The following is a 7142-nucleotide window of genomic DNA, read 5'->3' as shown; positions in this document are numbered from 1 at the left end:
CTGCCCCACCCAGAGGGCTTGAGCCTGATTGAGTTTGCTGTCTGCTCTAGCCAGAGAGCTGGGCTGTAGACTGCCAATTTCCCTGCCCCACCCCACCTGCCAGGGCCCTAGACTCTTTGCTGGCACTTAGCCAAATGACAGGGGATTAGCATGGTATGTGCTACTAGGTGGCGTAGAGAGGCGGAGTGGCCTCCCTTAGATAGGGAGGAACCACTCTAAGCCACTACCTGGCCCTGCATCCTGGTTCGCAGCAGCAGCCGAGCTAAAGCAGGGTGAATGTAGCCCATTATCTGTCAGCTAATTTTAAACCCAACAGGCCAAATTCTGCCCCAAATTCCACTTGTGGAGCCCCACTTGTGCATGGCTGGAGTTGATAGCAGAACTTGCCTGAGCTCCTGTACTCAATTTGAGACCCACTGTGGATGGGGCATGGGTCTCCTCTGGCGGGGCTAGTTCTACTTCTGCTGAATTGACCATGAAGGCAGCTTTTAGGCAGCCATTGCTTTCAGACAGAGGTAAACTGTTCCAATTTGGAATATTTGCATTACTGTGCTCTTGCTGGGGGAGAGAATGGAAGCCCTCTGTACAGCTGGCCACTCAACTCAAAAGGATTTGACACGTCAGTTTTCAAACATATCCCTCTTTTTTTTTTTTTTTTTTTATTGCCAAGGGATGGAGCAGAAGCTACAGGAGTGCTTGTTGTGCAGTCTCAGTTCCTTCTCTTATTTTATCTGATAGTTTTCTTGCAGACTGTCACCACAGGCACTCGATCAAATTCATCCTTGTGCACCTAATGTGTTATCTGTTGCTGCTCTCTTCATTTCCTAAGATAGCTGTGTGCAAGTTCTGAAACAGCTTTGTCTTAAGCTGTGCTTTGGTCCTTTATTCAAGTCAAATAAGTCCAGAGCCAAAGGGTTTTAGTAGTGAAGATCATCAAACCCATCTTGATTGTGATATAAGACAGTATTTGAACCCAAGTTTCTTCAGCAGAAATTTGGATGTCTTAACCAGGTGCTCCAGGTATGACCAAGGCGCGTGCACTTGCTGTGCTGCTGAAAGGATTAATAGTGTCTAAGGAAAATAGATACTCTAGAAACATAAGCATCTTCTAGTGTCTGAGGCCTGTCCTGGCTTCTCAGCTGGTTACAAAATCTGGGCTGCATGGCATAGGTGGGGTGTTATCTACTTGTCTGGGGCTTGCATCTTGTAGTGTTTTTAAACAATGTACGAGATCAAGGTTTTTCCTATGAGTTTCAATGAGACATTTCAAATCTTCTTTCATTTCAGCTGCCTTCTGAACTGGCTCCTCGTGTGGTGACTGTACCAGCCAGGGAGAACACTGGTTTTCTTCTGCTGAAGAACGTGGCCCAGACGTTTATCTGAATTTGTGATTTTAGTTTGTTGTCTCTTGAATTTTGAGCAGCAGCATTAGGTACCGTTTGTGACTGGCAGATCAGTGCCAAAGAGAACTGTGAGCAGTTACCATTGAAATCTGCTAATTCCTGAGGTTATTTAAGGTTCCCGCGTGAATTCCCATAAGAACTACCACAGCTCTGCGCAGAATCTAAGTGGAATGGCAGCTATGGCTGCTCAAAATCTCTGAAAATCTGGTCACTAGTTTTCAAATCTCTTTTGTTGCAGAGAGAACCTGTGAAATGTAGCCTGGGCTGTCTTGATTCTAGAGGCAGACAGTCTAGAACAGTGATACTCAGACCTCAGTGGTTCAGGAGCCAAATTAGCGATCAACATTACCCAAAAGAGCCACAGTAGTGTGAATTCATTGTTTCATTTCCGATAGTGCGATATATTCACTTTAAACAGTATGACAGGGGAAATATTTATATAATATTTCTCACAGCAAAATGACTGACCAAGTATTATTATTTTTATCAACTATAGTTGGTTAATAACATAGTAAAAGCATCCTGATTGGTTAATAACTTACGGCATGTCTACACTTGCCATTTAAAGCGGGAAAAGTCCCTTTTTGGCGCAAAAACTGTGGGAGTGTCTATACTTTTTGTGGTGAAACTCAAGAACTTTCACCGCAAAAAGAAAACCACCTCCACGAGAGGCGTATGGCTCTTACCAGTGATATTTTTGCGGTGATGTGCAAGTGAAGACATGTTCTTCCTGTTTACAGAGCTTTTAGCCTCCGCAGGATATCCCAGAGTGGCTAGGTGACCACTCTGGCCAGCAGCTCTGCGGCTCTGACGCCAGGTAAACAGACATCCACCCCTCCCCCTGTAAAGCCCAGGGAACTTTGAAACTCCCCTTCCTATTTTCTTGGCAAGTGCACACTTATCATCTGGCCAGGTGACAATGCCTGTTCCAGGGAGTCAAAGATCCCCTGCTTGGAGCAATGCTGAACTACTGGAGCTGATCAGTGTTTGGGGAGAGGAGGCAGTGCAGGGACCCGGGATGCCCCGCGATCACCCCCACCCCTTCCTACAAGACCTATTGTCAAAATGGAGAGAGCTGCACTGTGGGATAGCTGCCCTCAGTGCGAGGCTCTCCTGGGCGATGGAAGTGCTGCAAATGTAAACACTCTCTGACGCCCGTGGAAGTGAGTACACAAACCAGCGCTTTACTTTCACCGGTTCACTATCACCGTTGAAACTGACAGCGCAAAAACTCTGCAAGTGTAGACAGAGCCTTAGATTGGTTCATAATTAAATCACACAGTGGTTTAATATCCTGTGCTGCAAAGAGCCGCAGGAAACACATCGAAGAGCCACGTGAGGCTCGGGAGCCTCAGTCCGAGTATCACTGGACTAGAACCACGGCAGCAGAAGAGGTGAGAACTCATTCAGCTCATTGGGAGAATGTTGACTACAAAGCCTAAAAATGACAATGGTGATTTCATTTACCAAACCACAGCTGACTGAGAAGATCAGAAACATCCAGCTGCTAATATGTCGAAATATATCCACTTGTGATGTGATATGCAATCTTACACTGAACAACACGGGGCTAAGCAGATGCTCTGAGCTCAGCCAGCCCCGCCCTGCTACACCTGGAAGACATGCACAGGCTGGAGGAGGTGTTAAAAGGGAGCAGAACAGCTCACTTGTGGGCAGACCAGGGGAGAGAACAAATCTTCAACACTCAGTTCCTGAGGAAAGGGCTGAGGGAAGGCAGGAACTGCCTGAAGATCCCTCCCTGAGGGAAGGGAAAGCCTAATCCTGATGCTCCCCGGGACTTTCCCTCCAGGGGCTATAGGCCCAGGCACCTCATCAGTGCCAGTGAAAGTCACAAAGATGGGCCCTGAGGACAACCCAGGGGCTTTCTTGATGGTTGAGCAAGTGGCGATGGTAGCCTAGTGGTCCCCTGACCAGTGGGCCACCATGTTGGTATCACACATGACGGGGCCAGTGCAGACCTCATACTGGGGGCTGGATGCAGTGTTTGCTCAACTACGCGCAGGAGAAAGCAGTCATACTTGATTACCTCAGCATCATGGTGGAGCCTTTCTGACCGAGGTTCCATGGGGAGAAACACCCCCGGGGAGCCTGGCCCCATGTGGTCACCCAGAAATGAAGAGACCTGTGCTGGAAGTGGTTAAAGCAGGAGACTCAGGCGGGAGTTACGAGGTCTGAGCTCAGCGTGATGGAGCAGCTTCCTCACATACTTCCGGCTGGGGGTAGGGACTGAGCGCTCAAATGCTGGCCAGAGTTCATAGCCGATGCACTCCAGCCGACGGAGAATTATTTAGCAGCAGAGATGGCGCTGACTGCCTCACACGAGCAACTGCCTGAGACCAAGAAGGCCACTCAACTCAAGGGAGAGCCCAGGGCCGGCTCTGGCTTTTTTGCCACCCCAAGCAAAAAACGCCGGGCCGGCTGGAGCAGAAAAGGCGGGGGGGGAAGAGAGGGGAGGAGGAAAACAAACCTGCCCCCGGCCGGAGCGGCGAAGGGGGGTGGGAAACAAACCTGCCCCCGGTAGGAGTGGGGAAGGGGCAGGAAACAAACTGGTCGGCCGGAGCGGTGAAGGAAAGAAAAAACAGAAACAAAATACCTGCGGGGCAGCAGGAGCGTGGGTGCAGGGGGACTTCCGGCACTGCAGACCCCGGGCAGCAGAGTGCGCACCCCGGCTAGCAGGGGCAGAGAGAGAAGGGCGGCCCCCAGGGCTTCCTTAAGCGGGGCGCTGCCACGCGGCCCCTCCGCGCGCGCCGCCTGCCGGGAGGGCTCCGTGCCACTCCGGTCGGCAGGCAGGGAAGGACGCAGGCTGCCCTCCAGGCTTGCTGCAGGGTGCTCCCGTCCTCCATGCCGCCGCCCCCTACAGGGCAGCGGGAGCAGCAAACCAAAAAGAAAAAACCTGCAGGGGCGGCCAAAGCGGTGAAGCGCAAAAAAAAAAAAAAAAGAAAAGGATTAGATCTAATGCCGCCCCTTGGAATCTGCCGCCCCAAGCACAAGCTTGCTCCGCTGGTGCCTGGAGCCGGCCTGGGAGAGCCCAACCAGGGGAACCAGCAATCAGACAGGAAGGGCCCAGCAAGCTGCCGAGCCCTGGACTAGCCCCCAGTGGGAAACTCCAGCATCGCAGGCCTGAGCCCAGACAAAAAGTGGCTCTTGGGACCCTGTGGGCTCCTCTGCTGGGAAGCCAAGGGGCTGGGGAGCAGACAAGTCACATAGGGAAGGGCTATCTCAGCTATCCGGTCAGAGCCAGCGGCCACACAGGCAGCAGTAGGGGGTTGCTTTTCATGTTCCACCAAGACCTCTGCTCCATCCCTTTGGCAACATGTGCAACAGCTGCTGGGGTGGAGACTGCTGTTCCATCTTTGTGACAGCAAATAGCAGCAGCAGGGGGCTCTTCCAGGGCTACATGTCAGCTCTTCCTTTCTCATGACAGTCCTTATGGACCCATTAAAGTGGCTGCCTCCCTGGTCCATTTCTACTATGGGAATCTCCCAGTTTAGGGATGCCATGTAAAAGATCCTAAGGTCTGAAATTAGCAGGGCATTGTGGAAAATAGCAGGAACCGCCAGTTTCTTTCATGTACGGATGATGGAGTAGCTCCTATGCATACAAACAGCTTTGCATTGTGGGAAAAGGTCAGTACATTCAGATTCCAAGAACACACGCTCTATAAAATACAGGTGACAAGAATATAGGTGCATAGACTGTGTTTCTAATGGAGATTTATTGGCCTTTTGTGTGATGAAAAAGTGCACATAATACTGGGCTGTCAGTTAAAAAAGCTGGTGTTTTGGCTGCAGCCGACTGATTTGATGCAGACTAGCAGTAACCCTGAGCTATAAATATTTCAGGCTAAATTCTAAAAACAGGGGCCTGAATCAACTTCTATTCTCCGTGTGTCAGGCAAAAGGGGACCTGGAACACACATTCACCGGTGGGTTACACTTACTCAGGGGAAACTCCCATTGATTTCAATAGGAGTTTTGCCAGAGTAAGAACTGAGGAAAGACTCCAGTATTTGGCCCTTAGGTTTTGTTTTCTTTAACGTTCTCTTTGGAAGGAGGGACTGGATTAATGGTCTACACCTCAGGTACACAATAACTGGACTCCTTGCAAACACAGGTTCAACTCAGAGCAGATTTAACACAGCCCTTCAGCCTGCAGAAGGAGATATAGCGAGAGTCGTTGAAAAGCTGAGGCCACGCTGCGCTGTACTCGAGATCTCGTGGTACAATTACTAAAATGTAAGGATTTCCCCAGTGAATGTTCTTAGCCCAAATATCTTTCTACCTGCCAAGAGCTGTGCACTTGATGTCTGCTGCCTTTCACGGCACAGGTAGCTGAATTTCAGTGGTGTGGTTTATGTGACCATGGGGCTACTTATGATAGTAAGGGTATGCCTATGTAAACAGGGGAATGGTCATAAAATCATAGGGTTAGAAGGGACTGTAATAGTCACCTAGTCTAGCCAAGATGCAGGATTTGTTGTGTCTAAACCATCCAAGACAGATGGCTATCCAGCCTTCTTTTTGGAAGCTCCTTTGCTGGAGGTTGTCAAAACTCCCTAGGCAGTCTGTTCCATCGTCCTACTATTTTTACCATTAGGAAGCTTTTCCTGAGATTGAATCTAAATCTGCTATGCTGTAGTTTGAGCCCATTGCCTCTTGTCCTGCCCTCTGTGGCAAAAGAGAAGTTTTCTCCCCCTTTTTTTTAATGGCGGACTTTCAAGTATTTGAAGACTCCTATCGTGTCCTCCCTTAATCTCTTTTCCAAACTAAACATACCTAGTTTCTTCAGCCTTCGCTCCTATGGCTTGCAATTCATCCCTTTGTCACTTGTCTCTGGATCCTTTCCAGCTTCTCTACATCCTTTCTATACCTTGGTGACCAAAATTGGACACAGCACTCCAGCTGAGGCCTAACTAGCACCGAGTAGAGCAGTATTATCCCCGACTATGACTTAGGGGTTTGTGGGGTTTTTTTCTTTGTGTGTTTTTTTTTTTTTTTTTGCAACAGCATCGCATTGCTGACTCATGTTGAGGTTGATATTCCACTACTCCCAGATCCTTCTCAGCAGTGCTGCTGCCAAGCCAGTTATCCCCCATTCTGTATTTGTGCATTTGGTTTTTCTTCCCTAAGTGTAGCACCTGACATTTGTCTTTGTTTAATTTCATTTTGTTGTCCATAGCCCAGTTCTCCGACTTCTCAAGATCCCTCTGAATTTTAACTCTATCACCAAAGTGTTGTGTCACCTGTAGATCTGATCAGTTTGCTCTCTCTTCCGACATCCAGGTCATTAACAAAGATGTTAAACAACAGTGGACCCAGAACAGATCCCTGTGGAACCCCCCTTGAGATTCCTCCCCTCCAATCTGACATCATTCCATTAATAGTTACTCTTTCTCTGTGGTTGTTGAACCAATTATGTATCTACTTAATGGTAGTTCCACTGAGCCCGCATTTCTCCAGCTTACTTATCGAATGTCATGTGGCATTGTGTCAAAAACCTTGCTGAAGTCTAGGTATATTATGTCTACCACATCCCCCCTATCCATAAAACCAGTTACCTTGTCAAAGAAGGAAATTAAGCTGGTTTGGCATGATTTATTCTTAGTAATCCATGCTGACTACTAGTAATTACCTCTTCGTCCTCCAGGTATCTGCAAATTGAATGTTTTATACATAGCTCTAGTAGCTTTCCAGGTATCAAAGTCAGGCTGACTGGTCT

This window comes from Emys orbicularis, chromosome 3 (assembly GCF_028017835.1).
Source record: "Emys orbicularis isolate rEmyOrb1 chromosome 3, rEmyOrb1.hap1, whole genome shotgun sequence".
NCBI lineage: Eukaryota > Metazoa > Chordata > Testudines > Emydidae > Emys > Emys orbicularis.
The sequence above is the reverse complement of the archived record's forward strand: the minus strand, read 5'-3'. Positions refer to the sequence as shown.